The sequence below is a fragment of the Suncus etruscus genome, chromosome 2 (assembly GCF_024139225.1).
Source record: "Suncus etruscus isolate mSunEtr1 chromosome 2, mSunEtr1.pri.cur, whole genome shotgun sequence".
NCBI lineage: Eukaryota > Metazoa > Chordata > Mammalia > Eulipotyphla > Soricidae > Suncus > Suncus etruscus.
In genome coordinates, this window is record NC_064849.1 from 27,749,335 (window position 1) to 27,771,059 (window position 21,725).

A 21,725-nucleotide genomic window follows, 5' to 3' on the forward strand; every position below is an offset into this window, starting at 1 on the left:
TAAAAATAAATTTAAAAATAAAAATAAATACATATACTAATATACAACAAACTACATACATTTAAAGTATGCATATCTTTTTTTTTTTTTTTTTTTAGCAAATAAATTGTTTATTATAGTCTGGGTCCCTGACAACCTGCGCAGACCAAGGGTTTGGCACCCACTCTACACTTCCTGAGCCCCAGGCAAGGCTTGCTCAATCCTCTGTCCCCAGGCCACAGGAAAGTTCCAGGCAGGCAGCCAGCGCCCCTGCCCCTGGTGGCTGGGAGAGGCATCTGCATCCTTGGGTGAGCCGTGGCCCAAGCTACTGGTGGTGTTGGGCGGGAATGCTTCAGTCGAACTGCAGAAGTGAGAAGAAGGGCACTGCCCCCAGTTTCTCCCTGCCCTTCAGCGAGGTCAGCTCCACCAGGCTCACACACTCCAACACCTCCGCCCGCAGCAGGCCCAGCAACTCACAGGCGGCCCGCATGGTTCCACCAGTTGCCAGCAGGTCGTCCACAACCACCACTTTCTGCCCTGATTCCAGGCTGTCCTTTTAGACTTCCAGCTCAGCCTTCCCATACTCCAATGAGTATGAGACCGACACAGTGGGGCCTGGTAGCTTCCCCCGTTTCCGGATAAGCACACAGCCCAAGCCTAACTCCTGGGCCAGTGAAGGGCCAAACAGAAAGCCCCGGGAGTCCAGGCCCGCGATGTAGTCTATTTTGTCGTGGGTCTTCCTCAGGTGCCGCGCCAGCAGGATGATGGCGGCCCGGAACGAGGCGGGGTCCTTCAGGAGGGGCCCGGCATGGGGAAGTCGGGGAAGCTGCGGATGCGCCGCGCCACTAGCTGCAGCTCCTGGTCCGCCATGGTGGGTCCCTGCGTGTCCGCGGCCAGGCCTAAAGTATGCATATCTATTGATGCACACTCTCAAGGGTTCCTGCTAGAAATTTAATATTATTGTACAATGCTAAATGAATAAATAAAATAAAATGTATAGTTTTGTCATGATATATGCATATATATATACATATAGCTGTGAAATAATCACCAAAGTGCATCATGCTCTCAAAATTTATGCATATTCCTTTTTATTTTCTTTTTTTAGTTTTCAGACCACACCCAACAGCACCAGGTTATCTCCTGGCTATGTGCTCAGAAATTGCTCCTGGCAGGTTAAGGAACCATATGGGGTGCCGGGAATCGAACCCGGGTCCATCCCAGGTTGGTCACATGCAAGGCAAATGCCCTACCACTATGCTATTACTCCAGGTATTCCTTTTTCTAATAGAAAGCAGAATTTATTGGGATGGGATATGGCTGCTTTTTCCTTTACTTTCTCACTGAAACTGTATTTCCAAGTGCAGGGATAACAACCTTTAATGATATAGTTTAATCATCTCTCTAGTTCATTTCCAGAAGGGCATTGTGAGCATCATAGCAGTAAATAATGGCACAAATGTTGAGGAACAAAAGTGTGTTCTCTCGGGGAGGTGAGGAAAACACACGGGGATTACCAATAAAATCTCTGGAACACAGTCTCCAGTAATAGGAGAAAGCAATAAATCCATTGTACAAATCTTTTCTCTTTATTTGAAGTATGTCTCTCCATTCTCTTAGCAGTAACTTAAGAAGGGAAAATATTTTGATGAATTCCAATATACTAATATTTTGATGATTTGCATGTTTAGTATATTTAATAATACATTAATATTTTAATAGTATCCTAAAAAATCTACCCAAAGGTCACAAAAATTTTCTCTGATTCTCCATTTGGTGTTTGATAGGCTTTGCTCTTACATCTAGTAATAAAATCTATTTCCAGTTCATTATTATATGTGATGCAAACATGTACTATGGTGTATGTATGCTCTACATCACTGATCATCTAAGAGATGCAAATCAAAGCAAAGGTCTACCCAAAGGTCACAAAAATTTTCTCTGATTCTCCATTTGGTGTTTGATAGGCTTTGCTCTTACATCTAGTAATAAAATCTATTTCCCAAAGGTCTACCCAAAGGTCACAAAAATTTTCTCTGATTCTCCATTTGGTGTTTGATAGGCTTTGCTCTTACATCTAGTAATAAAATCTATTTCCAGTTCATTATTATATGTGATGCAAACATGTACTATGGTGTATGTATGCTCTACATCACTGATCATCTAAGAGATGCAAATCAAAGCAATGAAATACTACCTCATACCATAGAGACTGACACACATTTTTTAAATATCTTTATTCAAACACCATGTTTACAAACATTATCATAGTTGGGTTTCAGTCATAAAAAGAACAACACCCCCCTTCACCAGTACAACATTTCTATTACCAATGTCCTCATCTTCCTCTCCCACCTCGCCTGTATTCGAGACAGGCTTTCTACTTCCCTCACATATTGATATTGTTATGATAGTCCTCAGTGAAGTTAATTCTCTTATTTCACTCAACATAATAGATTTCATGTACATTCATATGTAGGAAAATTTCATGACTTCATCTCTCCTGACAACTGCATAATATTTTATTGTATATATGTACAACAGTTTCTTTAGCCATTCATTTGTTGAAAACGCCTTGGCTGTTTCCAGAATCTGGCTATTGTAAATAGTGCTGCAATGAATATAGGTGCGAGGAAGGGGTTTTTGTATTGCATTTTTTAGTTCCTAGGGTATATTCCTAGGAGTGGTATAGTTGGATCATATGGGAGCTCAATTTCCAGTTTTTGGAGAAATCATCATATTGTTTTCCATAAGGGCCAGACTAGATGACATTCCCACCAGCCCAGCAGTGAGAGTTCCTTTTTCCCCACATCCCCGCCAGCACTGACTGTTATTGTCCTTTGTGATGTGTGCCAATCTCTGTGGTATGACGGGGGGGGGGGGGGAGAGAGAGAGAGAGAGAGAGAGAGAGAGAGAGAGAGAGAGAGAGAGAGAGAGAGAGCGAAGCTAGTGCTTCTGTGGATGCAGGGAGAAAGGGACTCTCGTTCTTGGTAGGAATGTCAACTGGCTTACCCTTTCTGGAAAATAATATAAGCATTCTTCAAAAATCTAGAACTTGAGTTTTTATTCAATTTAGCAAATCCATTTCTTATCATCTATCCCAAGGACCCTAAAACAGAATAGAAAAACAAACATATATTCTTCTTTACTTCTTGCAGCACTATCCACAATAGCCAAAATCTAAATAAAACAATTTACATGTCAAAGAATAGAGACTGGATTAAAAATATATTTATATATATATATGATACATAGACAAATGAAATTTTGCTCAACCATAAGAGTATATGCTGAGTGAAATTATTTAGACAGAAAGAGTTGACATAGAAAAATCTCTCTTATATGCAGGATTTAAACAAACCTAGTGGTAAAATAATGAATGTCCCAAAAATGAAAACATTGAGAACTTATATTCAGTGGAAACATGCCACTTGAGTGGGCTGGGGAGTAGGACAGGGAGGGAGTAATGACTGTGGTGTAGAAAAGCATTCAACCAGGCAGAGGTGGTATAAACAGTGGTAAAATGTCATGTATGAAACAACAGTACTAATCCTATCATCAATAGTACCATAAACCAAAGTGCAAAAATGCATTTAAAAAGTGCCCCTTGGGGCTGGAGAGATAGCATAATGGTAAGGTGTTTGCCTTGCAAGCAGCTGGTCCAGGATGGACAGTGGTTCGAATCCCAGCATCACCTATGGTTTCCCGTGCCTGCCAGTAGCGATTTCTGAATGCAGAGTCAGGAGTAACCCTGAGCACCTCTGGGTGTGACCCAAAAAAAGATTTAAAATTAAAAATATAATAAAGTGCCCCTCTGGGCTCCCATCTTTTCCATAGAACCTTAGGATACAGATCACTTTATTTTACTAGTTTCTGCATTTTTCTCTAAAACTAAGAAGAAAGGATCAAAGAATGGTTGGGGGCTATGGGCCAAGTGGTCTCAGACGCATTGGCAGGGAAATAAGGATAGAAAGAGTTTGTTATACTGGCAGACCAGGGGACAAAGGGCAATGGGATATGATGCACTCTGGGTTAATTGGTGTAGGAAGGTTGACCTGGTGGTGGGAAGGGTCCTGACACATTGTATATCTGAAAGTCAACTATGAAGGACTCTGTAGATCACAATTGATTCAATAAAATAAAATTTAAGATAAAAATAAATATGAGGAAAGTTGGTTTTAAACATGTTTATCTGATGCTCTTAAAACTTTAATTGATGGAGCCAGAGAGGTAGCATGGAGGTAAAGCATTTGTCTTGCATGCAGAAAGACGGTTCGAATCCCAGCATCCCATATGGTCCCCCGAGGCTTTCAGGAGTGATTTCTGAGCGAAGAGCCAAGAGTAACCCCTTATCGTTGCTGGGTGTGACCCAAAAACCAAGAAAAAAAACTTTAATTGATAATAACTCTATTAATTATAAAGAAATGAATCTTTAAAAAGTGCCCCTCTGGGGCTGGTGAGGTGGCACTAGAGGTAAGGTGTCTGCCTTGCAAGCGCTAGTCAAGGAAGGACCATGGTTCGATCCCCCAGCGTCCCATATGGTCCCCCAAGCCAGGGGCAATTTCTGAATGCTTAGCCAGGAGTAACCCCTGAGCATCAAATGGGTGTGGCCCAAAAAAATATAAATAAATAAATAAATAAAAGTGCCCCTCTTAGAGGCACACTAATGGATTTGAAGGAAAAAAGGGGGACGAAGATTAGTAAAGGAAACAGATATGCTGACAGGATCAGTGTTGAAATATTATATTCCCAAACCTAGTCATAAATAACTGTAATTTCATGGTTACTCAATTTAAAAATCCATTTTTAAAAGAATATAAATAAGATGGATTTTTATTTTGCATATAAATATCAACTGCTCCAACCTCACGAGCTCCCTTGCATTATCTTGGAACTTTGGCCAAAAATCAGCAATAGGAGAGAGAGTACAGGCACTGAGGTGTTTGCCTTGTACACAGCCAATCTTGATTTGATCTCTGGCCCTGGATATGTTCCTTTGAGCATCATCAGAAAGAACCCAGAACACAGAGCTAGGATTAACTCCTAAACGCTGCCTGGGTGAGCCAACAGAATCCAACAAATTATATAACCCTACATGTTCAGATTTATATTTGAATGCTAAACCCTGCTCCTTTTCATCAATAGCATTAATTTTGGATAGTTCTTTCCAAATTGGTGTTGTAAGTGACTCTAAGATGTGCTTCAGTCCATCCCTAACTTAATGTTTATTTGGTATCAAACTACCAGGTAAAGATTTCATTTCTATCAGTCCCATCAAATATTATAAACACTAACATTCTGACAATGATTTAATGACCTCATTAAGTCAACTACGTCATCTATGTGATACATGTTCTTTAATTAAAGCAAATTAAATGTTTCTAAGTATTTTAAACACTCTTCAGAGAGAAAAAAAAGTAAAGCAAAGTGTTAAAGTTCAGGTCACAGGCACTAGCCAGAATCTGAACCCAGGTCTACAACAATAGAACCATTTATCTTCCCACCACCACTTGTCCCACTCAGTGAGATCCAGGAAAGAAACTGAGTGAATGGGAGTGGAAAGATTAAAGATTGGTAATTGGGGCCCGGAGTGATAGCACAGCTGTGTTTGCCTTGCAAGCAGCCAATCCAGGACCTAAGGTGGTTGGTTCGAATCCCGGTGTCCCATATGGTCCCCCGTGCCTGCCAGGAGCTATTTCTGAGCAGATAGCCAGGAGTAACCCCTGAGCAATGCCGGGTGTGGCCCAAAAACCAAAAAAAAAAAAAAAAATGATTGGTAATTATTTCAACTTCTTATGGTTTTGCATAAAAATTTAAAAGAAGGGGCCGGGCGGTGGCGCTAGAGGTAAGATGCCTGCCTTGCCTGCGCTAGCCTAGGACAGACTGCGGTTCGATCCCCCGGCGTCCCATATGGTCCCCCAAGCCAGGAGCGACTTCTGAGCGCATAGCCAGGAGTAACCCCTGAGCATCAAATGGGTGTGGCCCAAAAACCAAAAAAAAAAAAAAAAAATTAAAAGAAAAACTATGAATGGATTCCTTCCTAATTGACAGATACAAACAGAAATGCAAAGATGAGATTTCAAATAATGTCTGTGAAAATGAAATTTATATGTTCTTAAATACTGGAGACTACATTATTCTTAGAATGTTCTAGATATGTTTGGTGAAGTAGCTGTCCTCTTGCCCAACCTCCATGTTGCCCATAGAAAGATGATTTTTCTTTTATTTGTGTATAGTTGATTTCTTATCTTGTGTTTTTATTCCCTACACCATACACACACACACACACACACACACACACACACACACACACACACACACACACACACACACACACACGATCCTTGAGTCTAACCAAAAAAAAAAAACCTCCAGAGCATTGAATATTTTGATTTCTCGGTGACGTCATTTTCACCAGATGACCCAGGAGTCCCTGTCCACACTTCTCTTAAATGATGTTTGCAGCTTCTGGGACTAAACAAAATCTGCGCTGGGATAGCAACACAGTGGCGAATCTCATCGGATTAAACAGAAGTCTGGAGTCCAAAGATCTGACCCAGCGTCAGCCCTTTGCGGGCTACGTGACTGACTACGTTGCATAATCTCTCTGTGTTTCAGTTTTAGCTTGTCAGGCCTGTCAGGGATAGGGAAATTAATTGTCTCCAGACACTCAGAAATGTCCCAGAATCCACCAAGATATCCCTTCTGAGTAAAAACAGGAGCAGAGCAGAGCCGAATACTAAGTAAGACAATCAGGATAGGTGGTTGCAGAGTATTAGGAAATGCAGCTCTGTGTGCCCACCCCAGACTGGCTCTTCCCAGAAACCCTTTCTAACATGTTGTCTGGGAACTATGATGGAGTTCAGCCCTTCGCAAGCCCTGAGTCACACTTCCTAGACACACATACTTTAGCATGCCTAGAAATTGGATCAAATAAGACTGGGTATCTTAGAGGTGATGAAGCAAACCTCCAACTGGCCTCTTATGCTATTTACCCAAAACAGAAGGTAAAACAGAAAAAAGTTTCAACTCGGGCCGGAGAGATAGCAAGGAGGTAAGGTGTTTGCCTTTCATGCAGAAGGCCATCGGTTCGAATCCTGGCGTCCCATATGGTTCCCTGTGCCTGCCAAGAGCAATTTCTGAGCATGAAGCCAGGAGTAACCCCTGAGCACTGCCGAGTGTGACCCAAAAACCACACACACACACACACACACACACACACACACACACAAGTTTCAACTCAATAAATTGCAGAACTTTTACTATCATTTGGGAATGGACATATTAATCATTAAGTTGTTACTGTTTAAAAAAACTAGACCACCTCAGCATAGGGGGACATAACCTAACAATAATGAGAAAAATCATAGGCTCTGCACCCAGCCTTTTATTTTAGCTCAGGGGAAACTAACTGTAGAAATTGGTCATTTCTTGGATTTTTGGGGGTCTTCTTATAATCTGGTTCTTGGTTTAACAAAATCTTTTAGGGACCAGAAAGAGAGTACAAGGGTTAAGGTATTTGTCTTGCATACACCTGATCTGAATTCAATTCCTGGTACCACATACGTGTGATCTCCCAAGTCCTGCAAGAAATTATTCCTGAGCACAGAACCAGGGTTAAGTCCTGAGCACCATCAGGAGGATTATAATTACCAACCCCTCATATTGTTGAAGACTCCTTTGAGAAAGACATTTCATTACCTCACTTGAAGCTATGCTACTAGTAATCAAAACACCATGGTACTGAAATAGACCAAATTTTTGATCAATAAGTTTAGAATTGAATATCAAATGACAAACACCCAAATATATGGACAAAGGAGCTGAAAACATGAAATGGAATAAAGACAGCCTCTTCAACAAATGGTGTTGGGACAATTGGATAACCACATGCATATAATAAGTAAAGCTGGTTTCATTGTGTAATTTGATCTTATGCAATAGTCAATTCAAAGTGGATCAAAGAAAGATCTTGAAATCAGACCTGAATCTATAAAATACATAAAGATAAACATGGGCAACAAGCTCCAAATTTATTTTTAAAAGGTTTTGAACCATTCAGAATAATGCTCAAGGCCTATTCCTGGCTCATGCTCAGGGTTCCATCCTAGTGGAGCTCAGGGGACCATATGTGGTATCAGGGAATCAAAACCAGGTCAGTCACTTGCATAGTAAATGTCTTTACTGTTCTCCCTGTCCCCTTAATTTATTTTTAATTCTTGGGTGACAATTTTGTCCTCCTCAGCTGAAATTCCTGAAACTTTTCCTTAATCTTGCTTTTCCAGGGTATTCAAAGGTCCATCTTGACCCCTTGATTAGTTGGGGCTGGAGGAAGTGACCCAGAAGGATAGAGCAGCTTCAGTCCCAAAATGGTGAATGTCTAATGTGACTTCCAATAGGTGGTCCCACTGGGGTCTTTTACTTCCTGTTTGTAAGGACTAAGTTACTCATCTCTTTAGAAACCATTTCCCACAGTCACAGAATCCTGTTCATAAAAGCCCTTCCTGGGTTCCTGTAAAAACAGAATCAGAAAGCCTGGAAGGAGAGTTTAGTATATTGTTATTCATTCAACAAATATCTCTAAGGCCGACTATAAGTCAAAGACCATACCAGGTTCTGGGAATAAATTAGTGGACAATCACTTCAGGTTTCTTAGTTGCAGTTTAAGATAAATAATGCTACAGAGCTTCCCAAATATTACCATTTTGCATTTTGCTAATGTTAAATATTCATAATAAATGAACACTCACACATTCTAGACAGGGTTCCAGGCAATGTGCCAATGTAATCTTACATTAAACAAGCAGAACTCACAAGATGCTATGCAAAATCAAATCTTTAAGATGGCTCCCAACACTTCCTGAGTCTATGGCCTCATATCATTCTAACTGATTGTAAGTAGATGTGAATGATTCTCACTACATACTGAAGTAAGTAAAATGTTCATGGGTGTGTTCATTACCTCACTCTTGGGTAATTATTCAACATCTATGTATATCAAATCATTATTATACACCTTAAAATGTAATTATATTTGTCAATTATTCCTCAAAATTAAAAGGGAAAGAAATAACTAAGAAAGAAAAAATAATCCAAAGTACACAGTTCCTGAGGTCAAAGGTCAAGGAGAACATTTGCCATCACAGTGGTACTTGCCCAGGGCCAATCAGCTGAATAATGATAAGGAAGCATTCCTCAAGAGAACTGGCCATAACAATATTCCACCGAGATTAGTACTCAGAAAAAACTAAGCTGATCCTCATGCAGAGAGATAATTGGAGAATGGTTTGCTAAGAGTTTGGATCTGGAAATCTGAGTCTGATCCCTGGAGCCATGGTAAAAATTTCTTCTGAATTCAAGGAAAAATTCACACCTGCACACAAGTAAGAAATAGCCTCATAAATGCTGATCCACACAGAAAAAAGTCTGGGGAGGATAAAAGTCAACCTGAACTGACCTGGGTTCAAGGGGCTCCTAAGGAGAGAGAGAAAGCTGCCCTGTGCATTGGCCATTGATCATTAGTTGTGGAAATAGGATTTTTTTCTCTCTCTTAAGAATAGGAACACAAATTTTACCTCAAGCATCAGCCTGGGAAAATCCAAGTTATTATGATCCAAGTTACCATGAAAAGCCAAGGTCTATAAAGAAAAAAAAATCATCACCATAGCAGCAAAGCACATTTAAAGCAGCAGAGTAAAACCCCAGGTTTCCAGAATCAGTTGCCTGCACTTGAGTCCCATTTCTGCCTTCTACCAGCTATGTGGCTCTAGGCAATTTACTAAACCCATCTGTATCCTGATGAAGGTTGTGCTATATAATAATAATTTGTGCTAAGTACAAACAACAAAAGCATGTTTAAGCCCTTTACACTTTGTTTGGCACTGCACCTGCTGAGCTCTACCTAACCTAGCTCTTACTCTTAATCTTTACCCAGAAAATATGCCCAGCTTTTTAAAAATTAAAATAGACTGTTCATACTATAAAATGCAGTGTACAACCCAATAGTTTTACATTTATTTACAATGTAGTACAATTATCCCCACTATGTAATTCCAAAATACAGTCAATTATCTTTTTTAGTACTGGGGGTCAAATCTGGAGCCTCACACAGGGCCAGCAGGTGCTTCACCATATGAGCTATATCCACGCCTGACATAAATTCCAAAATATTATTTAAATCCATTCCTGGTGCCCACTTTATATCTCTAAGAACTTGGCTGCAATGACCAATTTATCTACATGGAATTGTACCCATTCCAGACTTTAAGAGACCCTGTATTCACTAAGTAAATCCTCCAGATTCACTCCAGATAGCAAGTATCAGTATTTCACTCTGTGACTGAATGTTCTTCCAAAATATAGCACTACCACATTTTTTTAGTTCCTTCAGTTCATCTTCATATGAATTGTTTCCATTTTGTAGCTATTGGTAATTATATTGTGGTAATCATTTGAGTACAGGTTCTGATTCCACAGTGCCTTTAATAAGTAATGACTGAAATATATGGGAATTTTATGTTTAATTTTTTTGAGGAAACACCACATTTTTCCCCCATTTAGTGCTAAGTAATATAATGTTTAATTCAATGTATAGAAAGTCCAGATATTGAATACTTGTCACTTCCCTGTGTCTGATTATAATCCTCCTGCCAGACTCTTGTGGTTATATAGAATATATAGAGTATATAGATAATATATAAAATGCCACAAGGCATTTTCCAGTGATTAAATATAATGACTGCTTGGATATCTTCTTTTAGAAATGTCAGTTCAGAAGCTCGGCAGACATTCTGGGGCTTCCCCCGGCTTGCTTCAACCTGGGAACTTTGATTTTCTCCGGCATTCATCCCCTGACGGCTTGCCTCAGCTGAGGTGAGTGTTTCCGGGCTGGAGTTGTGGATAAAGCTGACTTCTGGGCCCCTTAGGCTCGGCAGACATTTTGGGGCCTCCCCCAGCTTGCTTCAACCTGGGAACTTTGATCTTCTCCTGCATTAATCCCCTGAGGGTGTGCCTCGGCTGAGGTGTGTCTTTCCGGGTTGGAGTTGTGGATAAGACAGACTCTGCTGGGCCCCTTAAGCTCAACAGACATTTTGGGGCTTCCCCCGGCTTGCTTCAAACTGGGAACTTTGATCTTCTTTGGCATTCATCCCCAGAAGGCTTGCCTCGCTGAGGTGAGTGTTTCCGGGCCAGGGTTGTGAATAAAGCTGACTCTGCTGGCCCCCTTAAGTCCACCTATAAGGGGTCAAAGTAGAGGAGCACACTTTGCTTCACAGCCACGCACTCCACCTAGCCAATGAATACCACCACAACATGTAGAAAAACCCATAGCATAAGCGTGACAACGGGGAAACTACGCAGACCAACTTTAGCCATAGAGAATGAAGATGGAAACTCTGATAACCAAACAATGGCCAACCACCTAAACAGTCTTTCAGAAATGGAGTTTAGAGAAGAAATATGGAGGATGCTCAGAGAACTCAAAGAAAGTATAGATCAGAACACTAATAAAAATCAAAAGAATATGAAGATAGAAATCAGAAAACTCCAAACTGAAATATCAGGTCAAATAACAGGTCTGAAAAACTCAGTAGACAAATTGAAGAACATAATGGATGAGCTTTCCAACAGGTTAAAAGCAGCTGAGAATAGAATTAGTGCACTGGAAGATGAGATGCATAACAACTTTACACAGCAAAAGAGATTGGGGATAAAAACCTTAAATCAAATGATCAGACAATGGAAAAATTACTCAAAGAATATGAGCAGATGAAAATAGAAGTCTATGATAAGCTCAACAGAAACAACTTTAGAATCATTGGAGTCCCAGAGACCCAAGAAGAAAATCTCCAGGAAAAATCAACAGTCAAGAACATCATCAGGGCCCGGAGAGATAGCACAGCGGTGTTTGCCTTGCAAGCAGATGATCCAGGACCAAAGGTGGTTGGTTCGAATCTCGGTGTCCCATATGGTCCCCCGTGCCTGCCAGGAGCTATTTCTGAGCAGACAGCCAGGAGTAACCCCTGAGCAATGCCGGGTGTGGCCCAAAAAAACAAAAAAACAAAAAACAGACAAAAAAAAAGAACATCATCACAGAGAAACTACCAGAGATAAAGAAAACATGTGACCAAATCCTGCATGCCCAAAGAGTATCAGCTAAAAGAGACCCCAGGAGAAACATCCTAGTCACAATGATGAATTCCACAGACAGAGATAGAATACTGCAAGCAGCAAGATCAAAAAGGAAAATTACATTCCAGGGAGCATCCTTGAAATTTATAGCAGACCTGTCACCAGAAACATTCAAGGCCAGAAGGCAGTGGGTGGGATATAGTGGCAAAACTCAATGAAATAAATGCTTTGCCAAGAGTACTGCACCCAGCAAAACTCACTTTCAGGTTTGAAGGAAGTATACATGGCTTCACAGATAAACAACAGCTCAAAAACTTTATAGATTCAAAGCCAGCCTTAAAAGAAAAACTGAAAGATCTATTCTAAAGACAAGATGGAACAAAAAACACACCAAACTTCTACACAAAGATGGCAATAAATCCCATGACAATTATTTCTCTCAATGTCAATGGACTAAATGCACAGAGGCACAGAGTGGCGAAATGGATCAAAAAACTGAAGCCAACCTTCTACTGCCTACAAGAAACACACCTGAATAGTCAGAATAAACATAGACTCAAAATCAAAGGCTGGAGGAAAATCATTCAAGGAAACAACACACTTACAAAAGCGGGGGTGGCCATACACATATCATATGACACAAACTTTATACTCAGAAAAGTTGTAAGGGACAAAGATGGATATTATGTACTAATCAAGGGATATGTACAGCAGGAAGAAATCACTCTCCTAAACATATACACTCCCAATGAGGGACCAGCAAAGTATTTAATACAATTGTTGACAAATCTGAAACAGGATATCAATAATAACACAATAATTGTGGGAGACCCCAACACAGGCTTGTCAACACCTGATAGGTCAACCAAATGGAAACCCAACAAAAATATACTAGACCTGAAAAGAGAAATGGAAGAAAGAGGCCTACGAGATATATATAGGACACTACATCCTCAGAAACTTGGATACACATTCTTTTCCAACGTACATGGGTCATTCTCCAGGATAGACCACATGCTGGCACATAAAACATACCTCCATAAAATCAAGAAGATAGAAATTTTGCAGGCTACCTTTGCTGACCACAAGGCTCTGAAGTTAGAAGTGAACTACAAAGGGACACAGAAGAAAAATTTAACACCTAGAAATTAAAGTCTACTACTGAACAACCAGTGGGTCTGAGATGAAATCAAAGAAGAAATCAAAAATTTCCTGGAAACAAACGACAATGAAAACACAAACTATCAGAACCTATGGGATATGGCAAAAGTGGTACTGAGAGGAAAATTTATAGCTTTGCAAGCACACATCAGGAAGGAAGAAGGAGCATGAATAGCTTAATGATGCAGCTTATAGAATTAGAAAATGATCAACAAAAGAAACTAAAAATAGGGAGACAGAAGGAAATAACAAAGCTGAGAGCAGAAATCAATGAAGTGGAAACCCAAAAAACAATCCAAAAGATCAACAAAAGCAGAAGTTGGTTCTTTGACAAAAATAAACAAGATTGTTAGACCACAAAGCAAAAGAGAGAGACAAACTTGATAACATGTATTAGAAATGAAAAGGGGGAGATCACTACAGATACTGCAGAGATCCAAAGGGTATTTAGAGAATACTTTGCAAAACTCTACGCCACTAAATATGAAAACCTGGACGAAATGGATAAATTTTTGAACTCATATAACCTTCCACGGTTGAATAAAGAAGTTGTAGCATATCTAAACACTCCCATCACTATTGAGAAAATTAAAACCGTAATCAAATATTTGACCAAAAACAAAAGCCCAGGCCCTGATGGATTCACGAATGAATTCTTTCAAAGCTTTCAAGAGGAACTACTACCAATCTTGGCCAGGCTCTTTTATGAAATCGAAAAAACAGGAACACTTCCAAATAGCTTTTATGAAGCCAACATCACCTTAATACCAAAATCAGAAGAGATGCTGCCAAAAAAGAAAATTACAGACCAATATCCCTGATGAACACAGATTCAAAGATCCTCAACAAGATCCTGGCGAACAGGATCCAGTGCCTCATCAAGAAGATCATTCACTTTGATCAAGTAGGTTTCATCCCAGGAATGCAAGGCTGGTTTAGCATCCATAAATCTATCAACATAATACACAACATAAACAACAAGAAAAATAAAAATCACGTGATCATATCAATAGACGCGGAAAAAGCATTTGATAAGGTTCAACACCCATTCTTGATGAAAACACTCAGCAAGATAGGAATAAAAGGAATCTTTCTCAATATAGTTAAAGCCATCTACCACAAGCCAGTGGCAAATATTATCCTCAATGGAGATAAACTAAAAGCTTTCCCTCTAAATTCTGGTACAAGACAAGGCTGTCCTCTCTCACCACTCCTATTCAACAAAGTACTGGAAGTACTTGCTATAGCAATTAGGCAAGAAAAAGATATCAAGGGAATCCAGATAGAAAAGGAAGAAGTCAAGCTCTCACTGTTTGCAGATGACATGATACTCTACTTAGAAAACCCTAAAGACTCTACCAAAAAGCTTCTAGAAATAATAAATTCATATAGCAAAGTGGCAGGATACAAAATTAACACAAAAAAATCAATGGCCTTTTTATACACTAATAATGATAGGGAAGAAATGGACATTAAGAGAACAATCCCATTCACACTAGTGCCACACAAACTCAAATATCTTGGAGTCAACCTGACTAAAGATGTGAAGGATCTATACAAAGAAAACTATAAAACACTGCTCCAAGAAATAAGAGAGGACGCATGGAAATGGAAACACATACCCTGCTCATGGATTGGCAGGATCAACATCATTAAAATGGCAATACTTCCAAAAGCATTGTACAGATTTAATGATCCCTCTAAAGATACCCATGACATTCTTCAAAGAAGTGGATCAAACACTTCTGAAATTTATTTGGAAAAATAAACAACCTCGAATAGCTAAGCACTCCTTGGGAAAAGAAATATGGAAGGCATTACTTTCCCCAATTTTAAGCTGTATTACAAAGCAATAGTTATAAAAACAGCATGGTATTGGAATGAAGACAGACCCTCAGATCAGTGAAATAGGCTTGAGTACTCAGAGACGGTTCCTCAGACATATAACCACCTAGTTTTTGATAAAGGAGCAAGAAATCCTAAATGGAGCAAGGAAAGCCTATCAACAAGTGGTGTTGGCACAACTCATTAGCCACTTGCATAAAGGCAAACTCAGAACCCCAGCTAAAACCATGTACAAAGATAAACTCCAAATGGATTGAAGACCTTGATATCAGATCTGAAACTATAAGTTATATAGAACAACATGTAGGTAAAACACTCCAGGACATTGAGACTAAAGGCATCTTTAAGGAGGAGACAGCACTTTCCAAACAAGTGGAAGCAAGATAAACAGATGGGACTATATTAAGCTGAGAAGCTTCTGCATCTCAAAGGAAATAGTGCCCAGAATACAAAGGCCACCCACTGAGTGGGAGAAATTATTCACTAAATACTCATCAGATAAAGGACTAATATCCAAAATTTACAAGGTACTGACAGAACTATACAAGAAAAAAAAACGACTAACCCCATCAAAAAATGGGGAGAAGAAATGAGCAGACACTTTGAAAGAGAAGAAAGGCAAATGGCCAAAAGGCACATGAAGAGATGCTCAACATCACTAATCATCAGGGAGATGCAAATCAAAACTACTATGAGGTACCACCTCATGCCACTGAGATTGGCACACATCACAAAAAAGGAAAACAAGCAGTGCTGGCGGGGATGTGGAGAGAAAGGAACTCTTTTTCACTGCTGGTGGGAATGCCGTCTAGTACAACCTTTATGGAAAGCGATATGGAGATTCCTTCACAAACTGGAAATTGAGCTTCCATACGATCCAGCTATACCACTCCTAGGAATATACCCGAGGAACACAAAAATACAATACAAAAATCCCTTCCTTACACCTATATTCATTGCAGCGCTATTTACAATAGCCAGACTCTGGAAACAACCAAGATGCCCTTCAACAGATGAGTAGCTAAAGAAACTGTGGTACATATACACAATGGAATACTATGCAGCTGCCAGGAGAGATGAAGTCATGAAATTTTCCTATACATGGATGTACATGGAATCTATTATGCTGAGTGAAGTAAGTCAGAGAGAGAGAGAAAGACGCAGAATGGTTTCACTCATCTATGGGTTTTAAGAAAAATGAAAGACATTTTTAACAGTATCTCAGAGACAAGAGAGATGAGGGCTGGTAAGTGCAGCTCATGACATGAAGCTCATCACATAGAGTGATGAGTGCAGTTGGAAAGATGACTACACTGAAAACTATCATAACAATGTGAATGAATGAGGGAAGTAGAAAGCCTGTCTCGAGTACAGGTGTGGGGGGGTGAGGAGGAGGGAGATCTGGGAAATTGGTGGTGGGAATGTTGCACTGGTGAAGGGGGGTGCTCTTTACATGACTGTAATCATACAACTATAATCATATTTGTAATCACGGTGTTTAAATAAAGATAATTATAAAAAAAGAAATGTCAGTTCAATCCTCTGTCCATTCTTTAAATTGAGTTGCCTTTATTAATGCTTTGTGAGTTTTGTACATACTAAATAAGAAATAATTATCATATTAGATTTGCAAACATTTTCTTCCATTCTGTAAGTTGCTTTATCATGTTTGTATTCATGTCCTTTGCACACAAAAAGTTTTAAATTGGATGAAGTTGGATTCATTTGTTTTTCTTTTGTTGTCTACAGATATGTTGCTCTTGTGTGCTATAACCATGTTGAATTTATTACTTTTAACAGATTGTGAATGTATTAAACTATTCTATGTACAAGATCTTGGAATCTGAAAATCAAAATGTCTTCCTTTGTCAATCTACATGACTTTGATTTCCTTTTCTCCTCTAAATATTATTTACTTTTCTGGATTAATTTTGATTTCTTGTCTCTGTCCAGTTTAACTAGACAAGATTGGTTTTATTTAAACTTCGAGAACATGTAAATGTCCTCCAAATCAATAAGATATGGGTCTCTACACATGTTGAGACACATCTTATCTGCATCTCAGACACAAAATCTATGATTCAACTAAAGTCTTTACTTCACGCCTGCATGAAACATTGGTATTAGCCAGAGAAGACAGTTTAGGTTTCTTCAAGTTTGTCCTGAACATGTACATTAACTCCCCTGTTCTTGTGTGCAGCTTTCTAGATTCCCAGGAATATTTCAGAGCTATTCTAAAGTCCCCATGAACATGTCAGTCCCGTTTTTCCTTCTTTTACATTTTTACCTTTGCATTTTCTCTAAGTTTATTGTTTGCCCCAAATAGTATCTACATTTTCAGACAATTACAAGGCTAATCAGTTGCTTCAACTTTAAAAAAAAATGAGTAAAATATTACTGTGAAAGATATGTAATCCATTTTGATTAAAATAAAAAAATGATAAAAAAATATAACTAAATAAAAATGAGTAAAAAAACCTTCTCATTCGACAAAGTTCTTCATTGTGCAAATAAAGTTGGTCTTGCAAATAAAATAGTTTCCTAAAGAACAACCAGAAAGGTAAAATAATGACAGGAATTTTGAAAATAAAAATTTAGGGGTTTTTCTGGGAATCAAATTTTGGAGACCATCCAATCCCATTGTGCTTACTTTTGGCTGGCTGACCACAGGGTTTTAGTTTGATCTCATTTTTACATTGCAGGTTAAAAAGATACTTACTGCTGAGTTGAAGAGGAAGAGGCAAACAGAGCAACTTAACACGCCATAAAATTTACTGTTCTTACGGAGATTCAGCCACTATTCTTGAATAAACACTCCCAAGATTGCAATGTGCCTTTGGCTAATTTCCAAAATTCTTTAAAAGTTGCTTCTGGTCATTTTTCTCCTAAATTCTTTTTTGTCTGTTGGGAAAAAAAATGCTGATAGAATTGACATAAAAATTAAGGTGTCTGGAGAGTTAATACAGCTGTTAAGGTGCTTGCCTCACACCTACTGATGCCAGTTCCATCCCCAGCACCATGTATGGTCCTCAGAGCACTGCAGATGATCACTTCTGAGCTCAAAATCAGGAATACCCCTGAGTACCACTGGATATAACCCAAAAACAAACACAAATAATTGAAAAAAAAATAAAGACAATTCTGAAGGAATGGCACAGCAGATAAGGCATTTGCCTTGCATTTGGCCAACCAGGCTTCTTTCTCCGGCATCCCATATGGTTCCCTGATTCTGATTTCTGAGTGATTTCTGAGTGCAGAGCCAGGAGTGAACCATGATCACCATCAATTGTGGCCCAAAACACAAACAAACCAGAATTGTGCCTGGCAAACCATAATGACTCTAATATTGATATTTTAGCTGCTCCTATCATTGTTATTATTGTGTTGTTTCTCTAAACACAGCTAAACAGACTATTACTTTATCCATCTGGAAATGAAGAAATAGAAAAAAGTGAAGAAACTTGGCAAGATCACATAGCAAGTTGTCCTGACTACTGCAGCAAATTAAATGCAAAATGACACCCCAGTTAAGAGGCTCATCTGGGGCCCAGAGAGATAGCACAGCAGCGTTTGCCTTGCAAGCAGCCGATCCAGGACCAAAGGTGGTTGGTTTGAATCCCGGTGTCCCATATGGTCCCCCGTGCCTGCCAGGAATTATTTCTGAGCAGACAGTCAGAAGTAGCCCCTGAGCACTGACAGGTATGGCCCAAAAACAAAAAAAAAAAAAAAAAAAAAAACAAAAAAAAAAAAAAAAAAAAAAAGAGGCTCATCTGCCACCAACCAATACTAAAAGAAATCAAGGCCTATGGACAACTCAAGCAAAGTCTGATCTCCAGGTCTGTCAACATTGCAACCCAACCCACCCATCTATTCCTGGAGCTATACTTCTATGGCATGGCATCTCTCCATGTACCCAGCAGAAAAGAAAAGATAAGCACTGCCTGCAGTGCACTAAGCAAAAAGTGCAAGTATGAGAAAAACAAGCAAGAAAGTAAAATTGAGCAGTGAAAGCATGTTGTCTTTGTCCACTTTAATAGACACCCTTACTAGTGAAAGAAAATTTTCTGCATCAGACTTGCCATTCATTTACATCTACATTGCCTGTTCAAGATCCTGATAGCATAGAGGAATCACAACAAACCAATCTAAACTTCTCTCTTTGCCTCAATGACAACCCCATGAGGCCCACAAGAAGCACTTGTGTGTCAACTTCCAACCCTTACCTTCCCGCCACCTTTCTCAAGCAGTCTTAGTCAAGCAACAAATATTGAGCACTCTCTTTGGGCAAAGAACTCAATGCTTGCCCAGGATTCTTTATTGGTAAAGGGGAGTCCAAAGACAAGAAGATATCTCCAGTTTCAAGATGAAGTAAGTATGAAAAGAAAGCAGATACTCAAACATAGGGAGTGCCATCAGCATCAAGGCCCACACCAGAAATTGACTCTGAAGTAATTCCTCTTCTTTGTCAATAGGAACCTTGTCTGAATAAATGCCCAAAAGCTGAAGAGCTGCTCAGGTGAGTGGTTAGAGGGGTAAAAGAGGACAGTAGATGGAATAGCAGGAGGTCAGCAAAGAACATTGTAAGGGACAAGGCACTGGGAAAATGGGCAAGACCAACAATGCAGAGCAAAGTTGTAAGCACAATGAGAGTTGGAGGGGAATGTGACAAACTGAGAAAGCAGTTCAAGTGTGGGGTCTAGGTGAACTCGAAACACATAATTCTAGAGAAGAAACTGAGTAACAATGATGTCCCATAGTGAAGAGTTGGGGGGTAGGGCCAATGTGAGAAGTGAGATTAGATGAGTGATCCACACTCTGGCATCCTTAGCATTTCATCCAGCATGAGTCAAGATGTCCTTGATACCTGGGTTCTAGTAACATTGGTGGAAAAAGACCAAGGTCACTCTGGGCTCTGCTCTGAGGAAGAAAACCAAGTGAGAACTGTGAGAAACTGAGAAGCTGAGTAGAAATGCTGCCATAGGGATGGATCATGGACATATCCAACTAAACTTGGCTTTTCACTCTAAAATCTTCAGGTTATGGAGGGCCTCTTCCTACACACCTCACACTTCAAGTCACTCTCTAAAGTGTGTGGCATAAGGGCTTCACCTTTAGAACACAAAAGAACTGCATCCAAAGATGGATCAGACTAATTTGAGTTATAAAGAAGAAAAGAAGAGGAAAAGACAGAGAAAAGAAAGGAAAAGAAGAGATCAAGAAAGGAAACAGAGGCAGCAGGTGCCTGGGTTCCAGATCCCAGCCTAGGATAATACCCCCAAAAGTCTCTGAAGAGCTCCTGAAGAGATTTGGAATCAGGCCTTCTGAGGAAAATGGGTGTGTTGGAATTATCATTAACAATATTGAGCTTGAGGCAAAAAAATCACCATCTTATGTTTCAGGCTTCACTGGAACCTTACAGAGAAAACTGGAGTCATGTCTCCAGCCTACTTAGAGTGCCAACTCCCCATGGTGCACATGGAAAATGCCCTTTAGCTTCTCCTCCAGAATTCTGTGCGTATTAGTTCATCTAGTCCCACAACTTATCCTGGATCTCCTTTTCTAGTTCATAACCTACATCACCTTCATCTCTCACCTATACTCACATTGTACCAGAATTTTTTTCTTTTCTGAGCTCACATCAATTGGCTCTTCAGCATGAACACAGATGCTTTTCTTCATTAAACCTGAAGTCCTGTGAACAGAAATAAACTCAGATGAAAGACTTTGGTAGACAGAAAGTTACTTTCCTGGTTGCAGAATAAACCAATTAATACATTGTTTTCCAAAGTTAAAGAACAGGCCAAGTTATCTATGAACAAGCATTCTACAAGATACCTCCAATTCTTGATAAATTTCCAAATATTTATCCTTTAAAAATCAATGATGACATGAAACAAGAGATAATGTAGGAGAAAAATATCCTTATTAGTAAAATGTGATCTTAAATCGACATTTAAAAAAGCAATCCCATTCACAATAGCACCACAGAAATTCAAATACCTTAAAGTCAACTTAACTAAAGAAGTGAAGGACCTATACAAAGAAAACTATACAACATTGCTTCTAGAAATAAAAGAGGACACAAGAAAATGAAGACACATACCCTGTTCATGGATTGGGAAGATTAACATTATTAAAATGGAAATATTTCTCGGGGCTGGAGTGGTGGTGCAAGCAGTAAGATGTTTGCCTTTCACACGCTAACCTAGGATGGACCGTGCGGTTCAATCCCCTGGTGTCCCATATGATCCCCCAAGCCAGGAGCAATTTCTGAGTGCATAGCCAGAAGTAACCCCTGAAAATCATGGGTGTGGCCCAAAATAGAAAAAAAAAAGAAAAAAATGACAATATTTCTCAAAGCATTATTCAGATTTAATGCAATCCCTGTAAGGGTACCCATAACATTCTTCATTCTCTTAAAATTCATTTGAAACAATAAAAGACCAAGGATAGTTTAAGGAAACCTTAGGGAAATAAAGATGAGAGACATCACTTTCCTCAACTTTGAATTGTACTAAAAAGCAATAATCATTAAAACAGCATGGTACTAGAATAAAGACAGACCCTCTGATTAGTGGAATAGACTTGAGTATTCAGAGAATGACCCCCCA

The 21,725-nt window shown here is 39.4% G+C and overlaps 1 pseudogene; it reads right to left on the minus strand.

Moving 5' to 3' along the window:
• Positions 1 to 257: 257 nt before the first annotated feature.
• LOC126000981 (adenine phosphoribosyltransferase-like) lies at positions 258 to 859 on the minus strand (annotated as a pseudogene).
• Positions 860 to 21,725: the final 20,866 nt, after the last annotated feature.